General features: G+C 41.2%; 1 protein-coding gene across 1 annotated transcript in view; it reads left to right on the top strand.

The window, feature by feature from the left end:
* RALGAPA2 (Ral GTPase activating protein catalytic alpha subunit 2) overlaps positions 1-21699 on the top strand; it is a gene marked incomplete at its 3' end in the record, with an annotated part of 101876 nt that overhangs the window by 33164 nt on the left and 47013 nt on the right. Inside the window, exons 2-3 of the mRNA XM_021715793.1 lie at positions 2960-3070; positions 6744-6796. The remainder of the gene's footprint in view (positions 1-2959; positions 3071-6743; positions 6797-21699) is intronic.

The following is a 21699-nucleotide window of genomic DNA, read 5'->3' as shown; positions in this document are numbered from 1 at the left end:
CAGGCAATCCACTCACCTCAGCCTCCCAAAGGCGCAGGATTACAGGCTGAGCCACGGAGCCCGGCTTGAAGGTATCTTTTTCATAGAGCGATTTGAGTTCCTCCAGGTATATTCCCAGTAGGGGGATTGTGGGACCATATGGAAGATTGATTTTTAGATCTTTTGGCAATGGTCAAACTGTTTTCCATAGAGGTTGTTTTAGTTTACACTACCACCAACATTGTAGAAGTGTGTCCTTTCCCTGCATCCTCTCCAGCATCTGTTGTTTTTTGAGTTATTGAGGATGGCCATCTTGACTAGAGTTAGGTGGTATCTCAGTGTAGTTTTAATTTGTATTTCTTTGATGACTAGTGAGGGTGAGCATTTTTTCATGTATCTGTTGGCTGCTTGTATGTCTTCTTTTGAGCAGTGTCTATTCATATCTTTTGCCCATTTTTTAAAATGGGGCTGTTTGTTTTTTTTCTTTTTGGCACAAAGACATAGAGTTGACAAATATTTTTGTCCCCAGTCTATGGGCTGTCTCCCTGCTCTCCTGCTGATTTCTTTGGCCTTGCAGACGCTTGTCAATTTAATGAGGCCCCACTTGTCTATCTTATCTTTTGTGGCATGGGCACTTGGGGATTTGATCAGGAATTGGTTGCCAGTTCCAATTTCCATAAGGGTGTCTTTTGCGTTTTCTAAGATTCTTATAGTTTGAGGTTTTATGTTTAGGTCTTTGATCCATTTAGAGTTGATTTTTGTGTATGATGATAGGTAGGGATCTTGTTGAACTCTTCTGCATGTAGTCAGCCAGTTTTCCCAGTACCATTTATGGAATAGGTTCTCCTTTCCCCAGTGGTGGGTGGTGGAGACTTTGTTGAAGATGAGCTGGTTGAGAAATTAAGGTTTTGCTTCTGGAATCTCTATGCTGTTCCATTGGTCTATATGCCTGTTCTTGTACTAATACCAGGCTGTTTTGATTATTGTAGCTTTATAATAAAGGTTAAAGTCTGGGAGTGTGATACCACCTGCTTTTTTTTTTTTCTTTTTTGCTGAGGATTGTTTTGGCTATTCATGGTTGTTTATGTTTCCATATGAATTCCTGTATTGTTTCCAGGTCTGAGAAGGATGCTGCTGGTAATTTAATGGGTATTGTGTTAAATCTGTAGATTGCCTTGGGTAGGATGGACATCTTAACAGTGTTGATTCTTCCAGTCCATGAGCATGGAGTGTTTTTCCATTTGTTTGTGTCATCTTTGATTTCTTTGAGCAGTGTTTTGTAGTTTTTGTTGTAGAGGTCTTTCACATCTCTGGTTATGAAGATGCCAAGGTTTTTTTTGTGTGTGTGTGTGTAGCAATTTTGAATGGGATTGTGCTTTTTATTTGGGTTTCTGTTTGTTTATTGTTGGTGTATAGATATGTGACTGTCTTTTGCATATTTATTTTATAACCTGAGACTTTGCCAAAGTCCTTTATCAGTGCAAGGAGGTTTATGACAGATTCTCTTGGGTTTTCAAGGTATAGAATCATGTCGTCTGCAAAGAGGGATAACTTGACTTCCTCTTTTCCTATTTGAATACCCCTGATCTCTTCTTGTGTGATTGCTTTGGCTGGGACTTCCAAAACTGTGTTGAAAAGGAGGGATGAGAGTGGGGAATCCTTGTCCTGTTCCGGTTTTCAGGGGAAATGATTCCAACGTCTGTCTGTTTAGCAGTGTGCTGGCTAAGGGTTTCTCGTAGATGGTTCTTACTATTTTGAGGTATATTCCACCTATGCCTAGATGTTTGAGGGTTTTTATCAAGAAGGGGTGCTGGATTTTACGTTGCAGAATTTTAAAGAAATTGTTTTCTTTTCTCTCCTCTCCTCTTTTCTCTTCTCTTCTTTTCTTTCTTTCTTACTTTTTTTTTTTTTTTAGAAATAGGGTCTTGCTCTGTCATCCAGGCTAAAGTCTATTGGTGCAATCATAGCTCACTGCAACCTTGAACTCCTGGGTGCAAGTGATCCTGCCATCTCAGCCTCCCGAATAGCTGGGATTACAGATGTGAGCTACCACACCTGGCTGTAGGAAGCTGCTTTTAGTTTTCCTCATGTTATTAGAGTGTTCTCCCAAAGTGCTAACACCTTGGTCAGGACTCTGTAAATGGTACAAACAACCATGTTTGCTGAGGAAAATGTACAAAGAGTATTGACCATGGAGAACTACTTAGACCCCAGAGTTTGAGCTTTTCCCCCAGCTGGTCAGGGCCATTGGAAGAAGTGCCTAAGTTACTCCTTGGCCACACCACAAGTTGTCGCTAGGCTAAGTTCTCTGCACCACCTGCCTGTCTATCTGCAGTCCCTCATTTTAGGAAAAGTGTCTGATATAACAGAGATAGCTCTCGGAGCACATGGCAGGCCCTAGAGTGTCCCAACAGGAGTGAGGATAGGTCATCTGGGAGCTGGAAGGAAGGGACACCTGTGAGCCCAGATGGAAGGGTCAGGTGGATGCAGTGGGCAGCTGGCTCACTCAAGCCGGTTTCTCACTCTGGTGAGGTGGTGTTGGCAGGGCAGGAACAGAGGTGGGTCCACATGGGGCCTTCTGCAGCAGAGTCGCGTTCAGAGGTGCACACCGTTCCTCTCATGGCCTGTGTCAAGAGCTGCCTTCTCCCTGAACCACCACTCCTCCACTCCCTCCCCAGAGCTGCCCCCTGACCTCCAGCTTTCTAGCAGGCCTGTCAGTGCTGCCCTCCCCCACCAGCTCAGATCTCTGAGACCTCCCTGCAGGCTGCATGGGCTCCTGCACAGGTGTGCGGTGCATGGTTTCCAGGTGCAGCTGGGAGCTCTCAGGTGAAGAGTGAACAAATGAGAATGCCATTTTGCTTTCTTTTGTCTTAAGTGAGGATGGTAGTAGTTTTACTTTCCTTCATTTCTGAGAAGGTTATTTCTGAATTCTGAAAATTGTATAAGTGTATTATCATAAATGAAATCTTTCCTCTTTCAGATAATGTGGATGCAAGTGATCTTAAGCAGTTTTTTGAGACCAACTATTCTCAGATATATTTCATCTTCTATGAAAATTTTATAACACTGGAAAATAGTTTGAAATTAAAAGGTAAGTGTTTTTGTAAAGTTTTTTCTTTCCATTCAGTTATGTTTAGAAGTGATATGTGTATGAGCCACAAGCGATACATTTATTAGCTTATTTTCTTGCCTTGTTTTCTTGGTAAAGCCAAGGGCATGGTGGATTGGTAGGCACCTTTATTTCCCTTGAACTTTCGCTTGTGCAGGTGTTAACTGAGCAACACGTGGGGAAAGGGAAGGTGGAAGAAGGACCCCTTAGAGGGCATGTGTTCCAAAGGAGTAACTTACTGAAAAGTAATATGTGCCACTATTAAGAAATGCCGATTCCATTCAGGTTTTGAAATGACAACTGCAGTGTCTGTTTTCCCAGATGCCCAGTCCTACCCTGCAGAGGCAGCAACTATTAGAGAGTTCTTGCATCTCCTCTCACATATATTATTAATGTGTTTTGTTTATACATGCTTATGGTTATGTCCATATAGAACATTTTCTTCAGAAATTAAGCCAACAAGGTCACACTGCACATTCTACTTTGTATTTGGGAATAGGACCTTGTAGCTTGGGAACCAGCCTGGGTTTGGATCCTGGCCCCACCCTTCTAGCTGTTTCTCCTTGGGCAAATTGACCTCTCTGAGGTTAATGCTTCCTCCTATCAGCATTAAACAGGTTACCAGACATCCTAGGATTTCAGGACAGAGCTTGGCACATAGTGCTTGGCCAGTTAATATTAGTCCTGTCACCATCGTCTTTGGTTTTCATGTAGTCTGTTTGTAGACTGATCTAGGAATAAGCCGTATGCATAGTTTATTGTGACACATCTTAGGAAGTCAGTTGTTCTGTAGGAGAGATGAAGACACAGTTCTGTGGTTCTTGGGAAGCAGGAGAGATGACTTCCTGCTGAGTGCATGGTAAGGCTTTGGGGGAGGGCTGGTCTTGGGGATGGACATCGAAGGAGATGCAGGATTTCAGGTGGAAGAGAGCAGCTCTGTAGGTGGGGACGGAAACTGCATAAAGGCTGGAGTGCTTCTTAGTGTACATATGGGGAATGCATTTTTTTTTCTTGCAGCTTAAGTTATGTGAAAGAGATTTGCAGGAGATCAGACTGTGCTTGCTGAAGTCTTAAATTCTAGACTGAGGAGTTTGGGCTTTTTTCTTTAGGTGGTTAGAGGTCTTGAAGACATTGGCTCCTACGATAAGTGTCTTGCAAAGTGGGAAGTGAACTGGAGGCAGGAAGACCAGTTAAAAGGCTGATGCTGTCATCCCTGTGAGGGCTGGTGGCACCTGATCCAGGGAGGTGGCAACTAAGGCAGAGGAACTGTGTGTCTCAGTGGAAGTGCCACCCATGAGACTCAGATATAAAGAAAGGGAGAAGTCAGAGGCTTTCAGAATACTGGATCTGATGTGTGAGGTGCCACCAGCCATGGGCACCTTGGGAGAGCTGGTTAGGGAGTTCGGGCGGTGAGTATGGCTTGGGCAGTCTGTGTTTGAGGTGCCTGGGGGACACACAGATACAAGTGTTGGCTGGGTAGTAAAAACACAGGGGGCGGAACTTGGCAGGGGAAAATTATGCTGTTGCTAAAGGAGAAAGGGAGTGATGGTGAGATCTGTGGGGTGATTCCTTCTGTCATTGGGCTGATGAAGAGGAAAGACATGGAGTTGTAAGAGGGTGCTAGGAAGAGTTTTGTTAAGCAAGCCCTGGGAAGAGAACTGAGGGTCTAAAAGAGCAACAGTGACTGATGACACAGAAGTGTAGGGCACCACAAGGCTGGGGAGGTGGCAGTGACCCCCGAGAGCAGAGCTCTAGAGAGAGGGGCTGGAAGCCAGACGTAGATGTGGGTAATGGCAGGAGCTGTTGTAGGCCACCCATGAGGATCCCCTTGGAGAATGCATAGGGTGAAGACAACTGGTCACCAGGAGGTTTCTGAGGGATGCATCTCCCTGTTGCAGGCCGAGGAGGGCCCACAGAGGAGGGGGGAGCTGATGGTGCAGCCAGCACTTGGGAGTTGTTGGCTCTGTCTTCAAAATACATCCAGGATTGTAGGCCTCTAATTGCCTACCTTGGTGACACTGATGCTCCTGATACCTGAATTGTAGCAGTAGCCTCAGAAATGGTCTTCCACCTCCATACCTGTGTCCTCTCCTATCCCAAAGTCTCTTTTCAAAAGAGGAGCTGGAGTGTGCTTCAAAAATGTGTCATCATGATTCTCGGCTGCCTTAAACCTGAAAATGGCATCTTATTCCCTCTTTGCAGTGGCCTCAGTTCCAACTAATCGGCCTTCCTTTCCTATCTGCTCTCTAGTCTTAGCTGCTACTACTCTCCGCCTATCCTTTTCAGCCTCCAGGGCCTTCTGGCTATTTCCTGACCACATTAGGCATGCTCAGCCACAGGAACTTTGCACTGGCCAACCTCTGCCTGGAGCACACCTTGCCCACATTCTACGTGCCTTGTTCCCCTACCCCCACATTTCCACGTGACTTCCTCCCTTGCCCCCACATTTCCACATGGCTTCCTCCCTACCCCATATTTCCACGTGGCTTGTTCCCCTACCCCTACATTTCCCTTTGGCTTGCTTCCTTACCCTACATTTCCTCATGACTTACTCCCTTTTCCCACATTTCCATGTGACTTGCTCCCCTAACCCCATATGTTTACATGGCTTGCCCTCTTACCCCCACATATCCACATCCTCATAGGATCTTTTCTCAGATGATACCTTCTCAGCAGGTGCTCCCTGACTTCCCCAGTCAGGATTGTATGGTATCCTTTGTGGCCTCCCCATCTGCCTTCCCTCTTGTTTTTCTCACTAATTTATTTATTGAATGTCTCCTCCTGCCAGGCTGTGAACTTCCTCAGGGCAGAAATTGTTGTCTGTTTTGTTCATACCCATATACTTAGGACCTAAAATAATCCCAGAAATATAGGCATTCTTTGGTATTTTTTCAATGAATGAATTCTATTTGGCAGGAATTCAGTAAGATCAGGTGTCCACAGCTTATAGTTGGCTGCCACAGCTTATAGCTGGCTGTCCATTTGTAAATAAAGTTTTATTGAACACAGCCATCCCATTTGTTTATATGTTGTCTGTGGCACTTTTGCACTGTAGCAGCAGATTTGAATAGTTTCAAGAGAGTCCTGCACTATCTGGCTCTTTATGGAAAAAGTTGGTTGAATTCCTAAGTTGGATGCCGTATGCCAACTACTGAGCATGATGCTGGTCCATAGAGTAGATAGAAAGCAGTAGCTGCTGCCACGGGTGCTATGGATCTCATTATTGTTGCTAGTGTCAAAGGACAGTGTGCAGTTGTTCCAAAAGATATGCTCCTTTTAAATAGTTATTATCTGCTCTGCAGCTTTTGGTTTTACCAAGCTAAAACATTTTCTTTGTTTTTGCTGTGCATTCTGCTATAATTTGGACTGATAAGTAGTTGACAAATGAATAAATTACCTGTCATGGGTCGGTGACAACTTGGAAAGCATGGGAGCTCTGTTGAAACAGCTAGCAGGGCAGTCTGCCAGACGTGGACCCCTGTGACCTGCTCGGCTGTCCATCTGCATTCCGAACGTGTACTCCACACTGCCTCTTGCTAGTGTTTGAATAATTGAGTACATTGAGGCTAAAATGTTTTAAGCTGCCTTTTAGCATCATCTGTAAATCCTAAAGTTTAAATGATGTCATGATAACTAATTTTTTTTAATATTCCAGGGAATAATAAGTCACAAAGGGAGGAGCTGGACTCCATCCTCTTTCTTTTTGAAGTAAGTTTTGATTAATCATTTAACTTTTACAATTCTTGTCAAAAGTAAAGTATTTTAGATCTCTAATTTTACTTGAAGACAAATGCAAATGGCTAGTAATAGACCTGTATTTTTCCTTCCTTCTGTCCTCTCTTCCTCTTCTGCAAATAATTTTCTTTTTTTGCAAACACGTGAGAATTTTTCTTGTGAGTACCTAGATGTGAAATTATTAGATGGAAAAGTATATGCATTTTAAGTACTAGTAGATGTTGCTAAATTATTGTCCAAAAAAGTCGTGTAATCTTATGTGTATGTCTTACAGAAATTTCCTACACCCTAACCGACATTGGAAATGATTTATTCCTTTAATATTTGTAAATCTGACATGCAAAAACTCATCGTCTTTTTAATATATATTTTTCCCGACTACTGTTATGTGTTGGTGTGTCTGTGCATTGATCACACAATCCACTGATCATATAATCCCTTCAAAATTGAAACAATGTTTGGGTGTGGTTTTGATTTATTAAGCTAAAAGTTTTTCTTGTCCAAATGTATTAGACAAGTGGCCAGATTGCAAATACCTGGAGAACTACGCTTAGAACTGCATTATAAGTTCTGAAAGTTACTTGTTAGCTTTCTTCAAATCAGTTTTGGTTTGAGAGACTGTGTTAGGTTGGTGTGAGAAGATTAACCTTTATGATGGTGAACAAAAGGCCTAACATGGACACCTGCAGAACTGGCTGAAAGGGAGGCCACAGGAGGAACCTTCTCCATGGACCTGTATGGGGAGGGGCTTTCTGAGTATAGGGAATAAAACAAGACTTGGGAAACTTTTAGTCCATGACTTGGCTTGTGGCTGGTGCTCTGGTTCCCCTTCTTCTTCTTTAAAGGTTGCCCTCCGTCCCCAGAGTAGCAGATGTTGATTCACTGTGTATTTTGTGGTAGTTGTTGTGTTTTCTGTGGTTATCCTCCTGTGAATGAAACCTGTGTAGAGAAGTTGTTTGTAACAGGAGCTTTAATGAAGTCTGTCCCTTAAATATGTATCCACTGGCCATCATTTGTTTGAAGTATTCCGTTACCTCAGTTATTTTATTTATGTAATGACTGATGCATTTACTAAAGAATCTGTAACATATGTGTAAGTTAAGAAGCACAGGAGTAAGGCTCACACTCTTAACACCCTCTCCTCTCGCTCTGTAGGAGCTTAAGCTACTCGGGTGCGCTTCCTTCCAGGCACTCCCCTGCATTTCCTCATTCTTTCTCTTTTAAAAAATTCTGTAACCACACATATGTGTAGTCTTACATGATTCTTTGTGTAGTTTTGTTTGGTTTTGGCTGAATAGAGATATAATCATCTGTGGCTTGCTTTTTACACTCCACGTTATCTCTAAGATTTATTTGTTTTTTAATTTGCTCGAGTTTGTTCATTCCTACTGCTGGATTAAGTGAATATATACGATTACTTAATTCCTACATTTTGTCTACAGAGTTTTCTGGTTTTCTTGGTGGATAGTCAGGTTGTTTGTGAATGGTGACTGGGCAGACTTGCCAGTTAGCCGGTTTCCTGTCTTCCTGCCATGGTTCAGCCCCCCGTCGTAATTAGAAGATAAAGGTGCTCATCCCATCTCTGATCTAAAGAGGGTTTTGCTAATGTTTCAACATTAAGAATAATGTTTTCTGTATCTGTCTGTCTGTCTCTCTTCTCTCTGTCTCTGTCCATTCTCTCTCTCTCTGTCTCTGTCTCTCTTTTCACTCTCCACCACCCACCTCCCCCCTACCCCCAGCAACATTCAGGCAGGGGACATTTCCTTTCTGATTCTCAGGTTTTTCTCATTTGAAAGTAAAAATAATACCTACTTCCTAAGGTTGTTAGGATCAAAAAAAAAGAATAATGTTCTGTAAGTTTTTGGAAAATTCTCCATCAGGTTAAATAAGTTTGTTTCTACTCCTAGTTTGGTAAGATTCATATAAAAAGCATAGATAGGTTTTGAAGTTGTGAAAATTTTTTTTCTGTATTGATTGAGATGATCTCATGATATTTCTTCTTGAGTATTAATGTCGTGAATGACAGCTCTAGATTTTTGGGTGAACTAATATTTTGTTTGGATTTTGGAATCTATGTTCACAGCTGAAGTTGGCCTAAATTTCCCTTCCTCGTGTTGTTTTTGACTTGTCCTGCTATAAAGGTCTTGTTGTCAAACATCTCTTCTTTTTCTGTAATGTAAAATAGTTTTATAAGATTGGAATGATCTGTTGCTGGAATGTTAAGTCTTTCCTATAAAATCACCTGAAGCTGATGCTTTTTTTTTTTCAATGTGAAGATTTTGACCTCTCATTTAATTTCTGTACTAGTTTTTAGGATTATTTTAGTATTACTCAGATTCTGTTTGCTTCTTGATTCAGGTTTGGTTAGTTATATATTTTTCATTCTTATCACCAAAGTTTTAAAACTTATTGGCAAAGAAGCATCTCTTCTTTGAAGGGTCATAATCTCTTCAGTTTTATCTCCCTTGGATTGCTCTTCATTGTCTTCAAACAGTTTTTATTGTATTACATATATTATTATTATTAATAGTAGTAGTAATAGTATTTGAGTCACAGTTTTACTGTCTGCTAGTTGCCATTGTAGTAGTTTTAAACTCTGTTTTTGGTACAATTGTTGTTCCTTTAAATGTCTATTTTTTTTCTGTTTTCTCTTACAATTTTTTTTCTTAGTCTTTGGTGTCATGCAGTTTAACCACAAAATACCTAAATGAAGATTTCTCATCTTGTTTTATGTAAATATATATATTTCCTATATCTCTGAACCCATGTTTTATAATTTTTTAACATTCTTAGCGATTACTTTTTCAAATGTTGACACTTTTCTGTTCTTTCTGGCATACTTTCTAGGGTTCCTATTTAAACTTCTTTCTCTATACTCCCTGTCTCTAAAGCTTGCTTTTATTTCCTCATCCCTTAATCTCTTTGCATTGCATTCTGGGAAATCTCTTCAGTTCTTTCTTCCAGTTCACTAACTCTCTTCTTTTGGGTGTAATCTGCTGCTTAACCAATCTAGTGCTCCATACATTTCAATGAATTTTTTTTTTCATGTCTTAACAACTCTTTTGGTTTGGTTTCTTATGTGGCCAGTTGCTTTTGATTGTCTCTTGATACTTGTTCATTTTAGATATCTTTTATTTTCTTAAGCATGCTGTATAATATTTCCTATATTGTATAAAGAATCCTAGTATCTGAAGACTTCAGTTGTCTAAATATGTTGATTATTTTGGCTGTTTCTCATTCATTGTGTCTTCTTTTCTTGCATATTTTGTGATGTTTGATTTTGAGATCAGTATTAGTTGGCCACAGATTGAATATTTGTTAATCCTGGTTTCTCCCAGAGGGTTTATCTTTGGGTTTGCCAGGAGTCGGCAGATGCTCTTGATAATGGAATTCAGGTTCAGTTCCCTAAACCTACCATGGGTGGGGCCTGGGACTGGAGGGAACAACCATCTGTGGATCCCAGTGCTAGTACTGGCATTAACTCTGTGGCACTCTGCTTTTTTTTTGCATTTTGCAGATAGATCAGGTCTTGGCTCACTTGTCTTCTGTCTATTTCCTTCCTTCCTCTTTGCTCCTACTTTTTCCTTGACCTTTTCTTAGTCTCTTTTTAGTTTCTCTGTGTTCTCCAGAGCCCAGCAGTGTGCTTGGAGAATTACATTTGCTCTTGTGGGTCTCAGGGCTGGTTGTCCAGCAGCAGGAACGTCCTTCAGAGACTCTAGTCCTGTAACTCTCACAGAGACTCTAGTCCTGTAACTCTCACAGAAGTTTCAGTACCTTACCTTCATGTCCAGAAATTCTAGACTAGAAAGAATATTAATACTGACACATAACCATTTACAGAGGATTAGTTACCTATATAGTAGAATATGTATTATTCAAGGCTTTATAAAACTTTCATTTTGCATAGTAAATATGAATGAATAATGAACTTGCATTACTTTGCTTATGCTTATGTATTCTCTTAGAAGGTAGTTTGTAATTTGTATATTTCAACTGGGTATAAGTAATTCCATTACTGTTTTCTAAGATAATGCAAAATAAAGAGATGGTTTATAAGGGTTTGGAGGTGAATATTTATCAATGTGTAAAAAATTGGGAAAGGCTCCCTTTAGAAGAGGTGGAACTATTAAGACATGCTAATTCACAAAAGCAATACTTTGTAGGGATATCCTATAAATAAGAAATGGGCTGGAAAAGGCTCAGGAGTAAGAGAGTTATGAAGGCACGAAAGAAGAGTGTAAAGGGAGTTTCTTACCTGCCTTTGTATAAGTCAGAGGCAAACTAAAAGGGAACTTTTGAGAAAGGAAACAGTCGTCTTTAGATGTAACAAGCTACTGGAGACAGGACAGTGTCCTGATAAAGTCAGCAGCATGCAATCAAGGCTGCCAGCCCTGTCCAGGCTGTGGTCTCAGGCTGTGCACAGACCTTCCTGTCTGCCTTTCTCTTCAGTGGGAGCGCTTGTGTTCTTCCAGCTCCCTCTGCCTATAGCTTCAAAGATGTATCTCACTTAGGGTTTCTATTGTTAGCTCATGGAGATAGTCTTCACATTTATTATTGTGGTTATGACTCTACTTCTCTTTTTTTTTTTTTTTTTTTGAGTTGGAGTCTCTCTGTTGTCCAGACTGGAGTACAGTGGCATGTTCACTGCCACCGCAGCCTTGACCTGCTGGGTTCAGTCAATCCTTCCACCTCAGCCTTTCAAGTATCTGGAACTGTAGGCATGCACTATCACACCTGGCTAATTTTTTTGATTTATTGTAGAGATGAAGTCTCACCAAGTTGCCCAGGTTGGTCTTGAACCCCTGAACTCAGGCAATCCTCTCTCCTAGGCCTCCCAAAGTGCTGGAATTACAGGGTTGAGCCACCGTGCCCAGGCTCTCCTCTTCTTTTTAAAACATATTTCATCTGTCATTCCAGTAGTGGTGTGGGGATGATGGTGTTAGACCCCCAAACATGGATTCACATTGCCATCTTAACCAGAATATAAATGTTTTACATGGTTAGTCTATTTAATTCTTCCTTCTGAAGTAGGTTCTGCCTTCCCAGTTTTATAGATGAAAACCTGGGGGCTTTGGAGAGTTAGACAACTTGTCCAAAGTCACACATTTGCAAACGATAGAGACTTAGCCTCCAGTCTAACTCTAGAACCATGTTCTTAACTCACTGCCATGCTGCCAACCACTTAGGAGTCTGGAGCTTTATTCCTTGAGCTTTATTCCACAGGCCATCTATATCCGCATGCACCTATTTTTTACAACTCATTCATTCATCAGATATACCTATTGGGTACAAACTGTGTCAAGCACACGTCTTGATACTGGAGTCACAGTGTTGAGTAGGACAGACAGAGCTTCCAGTCCCCATGGAGCATATGTTAGCATTTTGTGCTAAACTGAAGAGTCCACTGGTAAGAATGAACTTATGTCAGAACTCCAGTAATGACCTTTTAAGTCACAGAAAATTCTGAATGACTCTTTTGGAAGTGACGTTTTGGTGATGACTCTTAAGGTGGCTACCTGCATAGGGGAAGGGAGGGTTGGTATAGAAATGTAAGGTACCTAGTGAATGGACCTTAAGGATAAATAATTCACTTGATCTTGAGAAGCTTCTGGATTCAGCTCTTGAGAGGCTACTTTAATGGTACCCAGGATTTGTTGTCATCAGGTGTGGCAAACACAGAGACATGAAAATGATTGACACGAAGGAAGAAGTTTTAATTATGCTCACAGTTCCCTAGAAAATGGGGTGTGCCACATGGGGCCACACAGGGAGGTACCAAGGTGAAATCAGCAGGCAGAGATCAAGTCAGATAGAGGGGAGTGTGGGAAACTGAAGGCAGGAGCCTTTATTGTGGTTTTTGCAGAAAGGAATGGGGAAGACAAGGTAAGCAAAGCAGGTTTAGGATTGGATAATTTCAGCCGACTCTGGGCTGCAGAGGTGACCTCTGGCTGTCCAGTACTGGCCCCTCGGTGGTTAGACAGAGGGATAGAACCCATACAGTGAGGTGGTTATGGATTTGGGATTGGTTGATTTGCATATCAAGAGCATGCTCCGGTTTTAGGGAATTAGCAAATCCTGGGAGGGGCGGTCCTTCCTAGGTCAGTGGGACCTCAGATGTCAGAGCACGAAGAAAACAGAAAATTAGAAAATGTCATTAATACAGAGATACTGTTTCACACTCTCTGCCATGTTGGCCATCCCTTTTAGGAGGTAAATGAAATAACTTGGAGTTATATATATGGTTAAGAAAGTTTCTAGAATTTGATAGCAAGGTATTTCCTTACCCTCCCATGCCCCAGTTAAAACGCCTTGACAGAAAAGGATTAATTGCAAAACTTAACAGGTTCTGGCATTAGAATGTCACTTCTTCAGCTGGTTTTCAAATATCACAGAATTAGAAATCATAGATAAGCGGATTTCTAGATTCCTTTTTCTAAATCTTGCTTAAATTACCCCTTTCTTAAGCCCTGTTTTTATCATGTCATTATCCTTCTTAGAGGCCTGAATGGGCTTTTAGCAGCCTGCAAAGTGTGACCCATACTGATGTAACACTCACAGCCATCCCTGGTCCTCAGTAGCACTTACTTGCATGTTGTTACTCTGTGCCAATGCCCTGCCAGGCTCCTCCTGATTTTCCCCCTACCTCTTTGTGCACAGTTTTGCTTTTGCTTCTTGGTGGAGCAGTGCTGTCCTCCCTATCTGGCCTGTTCTCAGGTTCTGTTCAAACCCTCTAGCTTCCCCTGGCAACTCCAGCTGCACATGCTCCTTCCTCCTGTGATCTTGTATGGCAGCACCGCCTTGTGTTGTCATTGGATTATGACTGGGTGTTCCTGTCATCCCTGATGTGGCTGTGTTTTAGCCTCTTAAGGAGACTATGCTTCCCGAAGCCAACAACTGTTATAATTCTCTGTGTCTCTCAGTGGTTTGTACTTGTTAATATTTATTGTTGGATTAAAGTCTCTTAAGTTCTCTAAATATCTCCCACAGAGTTACAGGTTGAGTATCCCTTGTTTAAGAAGCTTGGAACCAGAAGTGTTTTGGATTCTGGGTTTTTTCAGGTTTTGGAATATTTGCATTTACATGATGAAGTTTCTTGAGGAGGGATCCCGAGTCCAAACATGAAATTCATTTGTGTTTCATATTCACCTTATACACATAGCCTGAAGATAACTTTATACAGTATTTGAAGTAATTTTGTTCATGAAACAAATTTTGACTCTATTTTGACTTCAACTCATTGCATGAGGTCAGGTGTGGAATTTTCTACTTGTGAACTCATGTCAGTACTCAAAAAGTTTTGGAATTTGGAGCATTTTGGATTTAAATTACTTGATTTGGTATTTTTATGTTAAAAACATTTTCTTTTCTCACCTAAAACTTTCCAGGTAAAAGAGGAGAACTCTGGTATCTGATAGGTATCAGAAGAACTGACTAGGTTTAGATCAGGCCTTGACACTAAGAAGCTGCGTGGCCTTGACTGAGGTACTTAACTTTCTTTACCTTGGCTCCATGTCCTTAAAGTGAGGGATGGGTCAGGATGAACCCTGGGGTCTCTCCCAGACCTACAGGTCCCAGGGGGTCTACAGTGCTACAAATGCAGCTTTGTTTGAAGTCTTCAAATAAGAAGTTCATGGGGGGAGTCTTTGTTAGCATGTAATGTAGGTTTATGTGCTCACTTAGTTTTAAATATGCAGTTGGTTTGACTCTGATTAGCCCTTGAAGATCCAAACAGCTCAGTCACTCCATGCCTAGAGAGTGCAGTTGAGCTGAGCTTCACATAAGGATGGATCTTCATCTGCGGGGTCTCATCAGGTGACTGCCAGCCACATGGAGAATCCCATGTCTTAGATGAAGCTAGTGTGATTGAGGGACTTAATTTTTAATTTTGTGTTTTTATTTGACTTAAATTTAAAATTAAATTGCCAATGTGGTCAGTGGCTACTGTGTTAGACTGAGAAGTTTTAGTATCTTTGAGTAGAGCCTTTTTATGTTGTTTGGAATACCATTCCTCTTTGTTACATCCTCATTATCCTATGCATCTGTGTCCTTGTGAAGCAGGGGACTTTAACTTAAGGTTGTAGGTTTGACCAAAATGGTTTCTCTGGACTTCTTATTACCAAAGTGCCCTTGGCCAAAGGGAATGAGCACTTACCTCTGTAGGTTGAGGAAGCATGGTTCCAAAGTGACCTTCTGCAGACACACCATTGACAAGCCATGCATAGTTCCATTCTACTGTTTTCATGCTTAAAGATGAAACTGACATTAAACAATGGCCAAATTCCTTAGGACTTCCTCTCACCACCATACCTTCCCCATTTTTCCACCCATCTCCCTCCAAGATGAAACGAACTTCATTGTCATTCCTGGGTGACTCACCATGCCCCTTCTTCACCCCTTCCTTGGTGGGCTGAGATTCTGTTTGAAAAGCATTGATTTAAGAGGTGGACTGCAGGTGAGTTGCACAGTGAGTACAGTGACATCTGCGCTTCTCATGGGACCTGCAGAGGAAGGGAAAGATTTCTGTGGCTCTAGCTTTTGTTTTTCCTCTGCTATTGGAGACACCAGTTTGATTGTTTGAGGCTTGCTACAGGACTCACATGCTCTGTGTCCCTTCCCTCCTTGCATTGTGGTGCTCGTGCTGGGTTGGACACTAGCACTCACATGTGCATAGTCCTGTAGGGAGTAGTTGTATTTGGGAGTCATAATTGGGCTGGTGGCAGATCTAGGGCTGTGGTGGAATCTAGGTCTTACTTTAAGGGAATTCAACACTGTGTCTCGTGGTCTTCATTGCTTCAAGTGAGCTTATAGAGATACTGGGCTTAGACTCTAATTATCTTCCTCAAAGAAGGGGAAAAGGACATTATGGCTTTCCCAAAAGTAGTAATGCACTAGATCCAGCACATGCCTGGATTTTTGCAAATAAGGTGAAACCAATGACTGGTTTTCACGCTCTAAAAAGTTACTTTGTATATGCACTTATTTGAATGTTGATTTCATTTGCTATACAAATGCACTTATTTATTTAACCTTTCACATTTAATAGTGTCATTCTACTTCAGATATTAATACTAAATTTCCTGAAAATACTGGAGTTAGGAATCAAATGGGATTACAGACAGTCCTGAGATTTGTTTCCCTTTCTTCCCCTCCTTCTCCTCTCCCTCTCCCTCCACCCACTCCTCTTCTTCTTTTGTAGGAACTGTGTATCATTTGTAACTCCTTGAAAATGAAGACAAATTAGTGGACTTTGCAAACAACTTGAATGGATTTAGAGTCCATCATACTCAGTGATCTATCACAGAAACAAAGAACTAAATATCACATATTTTCACTCCCAAGTGGATCCTGAACATTTATCACAGTACTACAAGAGAGGAATCTGCAGTAGTGGGACACTGCGGGGGGTAGAGGGGGAATGAGGATGTTACATCACTAAGGGTACCTGACCCTAAACCAGGGGAAGGGAGGATCAGTTGAGGGCCCAAACTTCACCTGCATGTAGACTACTTATGTACCTAATCTTGACTTGTATCCCATATCTTTACAATAAAACAAACAAAACAAAACAAAACAGGAGCTCCTGTGGAGGCCCAGTGACGATGCCTGGGCTGACTCCTAGGTGAGTCCACACGCTCAGGCAGGTTGTCCTGTGGGATTCAGTGACAGCCTCTATTCTATGTACAGTGGCTCATGCCTTTTCTATTTTCTTTTTGAGTTGGAGTCTCTGTCATCCAGGTTGGAGTGCAGTGGCATACTCACAGCCACTACAGCCTCCATTTGCTGGGTTCAGGTGATCTTTTCACCTCAGCCTTTCAAGTAACTGGAATCACAGGCATGCGTCACCACACCCAACTAATATTTTGATTTATTGTAGAGACAAGATCTCACCAAGTTTCCCAGGCAAGTCTTGAACCTCTGAGCTCAGGCAATCCTCTCGCCTCTGCCTCTCAAATTGCAGGGATTACAGGCATGAGCTACCACATGTGCCTTTTCTTATAAGCAAATGCTATATTCAAGGCAGCAGAGTCCTGCTTTTACCATGAATTTACCTCATGCCCCTGCCTTCCTCTGCTGTGTCTGTTTCTACTTATTGCATGCTGTCCACATGCAGATGGCTGTCCGTGCTTGCCCTCCCCCAGGCCGAGTGATGGCTACCTAATGCAAACTTCCCCCGCAGTACCACTTACTTCATTTTCCCATAAGGACCACTTTACTGTTCTTGAGTGGAGGAGGGAGGAGAACAAATAAAATGAACAAAGATGCAGATTCTTCTCAAATCCTTGGAATTTAAGTTCTTACTGAGGATCTCAAATATTTGGATGCTTCAGGGGACTTTTTTTCTTTTAAAGGAATGATCCCTATTTTGAATGTAGCTCCTGGTCACTGTCATAATTTTAAGTGACTAATTGCAATGGAGAAAAAGCCAATGTAAGTTTCTGGGAGAATATGTTAAAAAGAACTGACACAGACACCCACCTCCCATCCACAATACCACACCGAGTTCCACTCGTTACCATGACCAAGATATTGGGTCTCATTTGTGACATGGGGGCATATTTTAATGTGATATAAATATTTTAAATGATAATAAAGATATGGAGTTGTTCTGGCTTCCTTTATAATGCTAGTCACACTTGTGGTTTTTATTCATGTCAAACCCTTGACTGAGAACAACCAGATGATAGCTTTAGGGTTAGGATGCAGTGTGACCTGCTCCGAGATTCCTTGAGTCTCGCTCTGCAGGGCTCCCAGTAGAACAAAGGTGGCCACTGTGCCCTGTTCTACTGTCTCATGTGTTGCTGGTGGCGTTGAATCAGCTCTGTCATTGTCCTCAGTGCTTTGCTCTGTCCTGGATCCTGGGAAATTAATGAAATACAGGGCCCAGATCTTTCATTTCTATAGCATGTGGTTGTTCTGGTGTCTGCTTTTGTTTCTGAAATGTTTGTGATCTCTACAAACTGGAAGATAGGAGCAAAATGTAAACATCCGGTCCTTTTTGGAAGTTCTTTGAGTTTCTAGATTTAAAGTTAAAATTTGATGATCTCATTACAGCATTTAGTACTTGGAATTAGTTAACGAGGTTTGAGTTGAAAGGAACCATTTTCAGTGAACAGTTTAACTTCCAATTTAATTTCCAGACTGCAGTTTCCCTTTTGCATCAAGACTTACAGGTGAGAAACTTGGGATCAACCCAGCTGGAGATACTGAATTACTCTGTTCACCTTGGGAGAAGGGACACTGGAGATAAGATGTCTGAGGAAGTCTGAAATTGCATTCTTGTGATTATCTGTTACAGCCCAGGTGCCCTGAGCCTCCTGGCCTGTTGGCCTTGTTTATTGTGTGCCCTTGACTTGTGGGTACCTGACACTATCTGGAGGGACCCTGCAGAAGGCAGTGCCAGCAAAGATGCCTCTCAGAGTCTATTCAGGGCAGATGGTAGAAACTGCATCAGGGCTAAAGATGCACAGAACTCACAGTAAAACTTGAGCATGCTGGATTTATTGTTAAAACAGCAGAAGACCTGTAAAGAGCTCTTTTTCTCTGTTTAATTCAAATTAGTGTTTAATGGCATTTGGATGAGTTGGTTTCTTTTTTATATACATTTAGGTGCGAGTTGTTCAAACACTATCATGAATTTTCTCGTTTTCCATTTGGGTGTGTAGCGTGGTGGCTGTTACAGAGTGACACCTAGTGTTTGATGTTCTTTGTGACACTGGACAGGTTGAAAGGAAGAATATGGCTGGAAACCTTGTGCACGGGCTGTTCCTGCAGGCCTCGGGTGCTCACTGAGTGAACTTGACAGGGTAGCCAGTGCCAAGCCAACCTGCAAGTGCACAACACTTTTGTAATTGTGCTGAGACAGGAACTTAAATCTTTGAAGTTTCTGGGGATAGTGAGAACCAAGTAGTGTCATCTCACTGGGGCTTTGCTGTTTCTCTACTTATCACTTAAGTGAAAGCTCTCTGGAAGTGATTTTTTTCCTTAAAAATGGTATAGAAAAGATGACCAACTGGTTATACTTGTACCAAAACTGAAGAGATCTAAAAATAAAAAATGCAGTAGTTTCTTAGAAAATAGAAGCTTGCATGGAATGAAGAATAGCATGGCAGATTTGGTTGTGACTGAGGTCTTCTATGAGAGATTCTTGTGTGAAAAGAAGCTTCTTCTTGATTCTGTTTTAGTGAGTAGCTTTATTCATGGAAAAAACCCCACATATTATGACTAGAAGTATATGCTACTAACTTGGGAATTTGTGAAGGTCACTGAATGTTCTCTCATTAAAAGTGAAGAGTTTAGTGCAATTTGATTTTCTTTGAAAAGGAATTAGACCTTTGCATGATCCTAAGCAAGTGAAAATAATTTCTTGGAACCTATCAAGTGCCTATGCCTCCGAGTTTTGAATATTGCATTTTTGGTACTGAATAAAACTGTCTTGAATGTTGCATCTTATTACCTAATTCTGTAGTCCTCCTATATCTGTGGTTTTGCTTTCTGGGGGTTTCAGTTACTTGTGGTCAACAAGGGTCCAAAAACATTACATGGAGAGTTACAGAAATAAACTGTGCCTAAGTTTTAAATTGTGTGCTGTTCTGAGTAGTGTGATGAAATCTCTTACCATCTCACTCTATCCTGCCCAGGATGCACATCATTTGTCCAGTGGACCCACGCTGTAGATGCTGCCTGCACGTTAGTCTCTCAGTAGCTGTCTTGGTATCAGAGGCTTGTGTTCAAGTCATCCCTATTTTGCTTAATAATGGCCCCAAAGTGCAAGAGTAGTGATGCTGGCAATTCAGAGATGCCAAAGAGAAGCTCTAAAGTGCTTTTTTTAAGTGAAAAGGTGAAAGTTCTCAACTTAATAAGAAGGAAAAAATTGTATGCTAAGGTTGCTAAAATCTACATTAGGAATGAATCTTGTATCCATAAAATTGTGAAGAAGGAAAAAGGAATTCATGTGTAGTATCTATGGGGTGTGGTACTATCTATGGCTTCAGGTATCCACTGGGGGTCTTGGAACAAATGTATCCCCCACTGGAGGGATGAGGGGAACTACTGTAAACGTGTTTTCCTGTCTATATATTTTGTTCAATAAGAGTAGCATTTTTCTCCATTCTATGGCCCTGTACTTCTCGTGCTGGTGTTCTCTGACACTTGCTTCTGCCTGCTACCTCAGCCTTTGTCCAGAGCCTCAGTTTCCCCCTACTGGGATATTCTCCTAACTAGTCTTTTGGTCTATGATCTTCTGCCCCTTCTCACTCCCTCCCCCACCTCCACTGCCCTCTGTGTAATGAACTCTGATTCCCATTGTCTTTAGGAGGGATCACGCTCCCCAGCACAGCATTCAAGGCACTTCCTGGTCTGGCCCTTGGCCTCCTTCTCCATTCTGATCACCCCTCTTATTTCTGCCCTCACTGGCAACCTCTTAAAGGTCCCCAGACAAGCAGCAGGGCATTTTTTTTCCTGCTGCTTAGTTTACCTAATATGCTGTTCTCTGCCTGGCTTCTCCCTGTGGATCCTTCAAGATTCAGGTCAAGGATATTCTCCCTCTGGAAGTGGGCCATGTCTGTCTCCTCTTTCTTGTGCCTGTGCTGACAGCCTTGATTTTTCTCACCTTCCCTGCTTAGGGCTGGAGCTTTTAGAGCAGGAACAGAGTCCTTTATCTCTCTATCTCTGATCCCTCATGTGGTACCTGGCACAGAATGGGCACTTAATAAGAATATTTTGTAATAAATTAAATACACATTTGATTCAGTGGGTATTTGTTTTCATTATCTGTACTACTACCAGTTCAAATCTCTGTATGTAGCTTAGCATTTAACAATGGTTAGAGGTGATTTCATTGTCATAAATCATTTTTGCGTATTTCTTCCTTAACAACACCTTTTTTCAACTTCTTGATTTTAATACTTAGTTTTATTTTTTTTCTTACATTATAAAAAATTCAAGTCTACAGATTTGTCACTTGTTTCGGCTTTGACTAATTTTTGTTATACAGGATTCACATCATTGATTATTTTAGTCTATACTTTCTGTTTTTTAAAAAATCAATCTTGTCTGTTGCTCAGAATACCCAAGTAATTGAGAATTTTTTAGCTTAAACTCTCCATGGTGGACTTCTATTGCATTGTGCTTGCTTGTAACCTATGTAATTTCTACTGTGAGGGATCTATTTACATGGCTTAGACAAATAACTTAGTAAATGTTCTGTGAATATTAGATCCTGTGAAGTGCAGTTTTATATATATATATATATATACATATATATATATATATATATATGTATATATATATATATATATAAAAAACCAGTCTAACTGTGACTATGGTCATGTCTGATGTACTGTATTGTCCATTTTATCTGTCAGAGATAGTGTTTGCTGAAATTCCCCTTCAGTTTCTGTAGGTGTTTTATTTTCATGTAATGGTATTTGTTGCATAAAGATTTATAGAAATCATAGCTCAGTAGTAAATTACTTGTCCAACTATTTGAAATGCCTCCCTGTCCCCTTACAGCCCTTTTACGGTACTAACACTGCTGTGCCATGTTGCACACGTGCACCCCCTACAGCACTTTCCGTACTTTATTGTTATCTTTCTGTGGAAGCCCATTCTGATAGACTTGCTCTTTGGAAGGGGGATTTAACCTACTTATGGTTATTACTTTTTTTATGTGATAAATCAACACATATCAGTGTGTCTTTATACCCATTCCATTCAGTTTTAGCTTTTCTTCCAACTTTGTGTTTTGGAGGAGAGGTCACTGATTTTGCTTTATGGACTATGCTTTGCAAATCTGAACACTTTCTATATTTGTTCATTTCAATAATTACCTTTAAATTAACAAAATATTGTTTGCACTGGTTTTCTTCTAATTATCA

This window comes from Carlito syrichta, unplaced genomic scaffold, assembly GCF_000164805.1.
Source record: "Carlito syrichta isolate Samal-C Ts95f unplaced genomic scaffold, Tarsius_syrichta-2.0.1 Scaffold307683, whole genome shotgun sequence".
Taxonomy (NCBI): Eukaryota; Metazoa; Chordata; class Mammalia; order Primates; family Tarsiidae; genus Carlito; species Carlito syrichta.
This window is presented reverse-complemented; position numbering and strand designations above follow the sequence as displayed.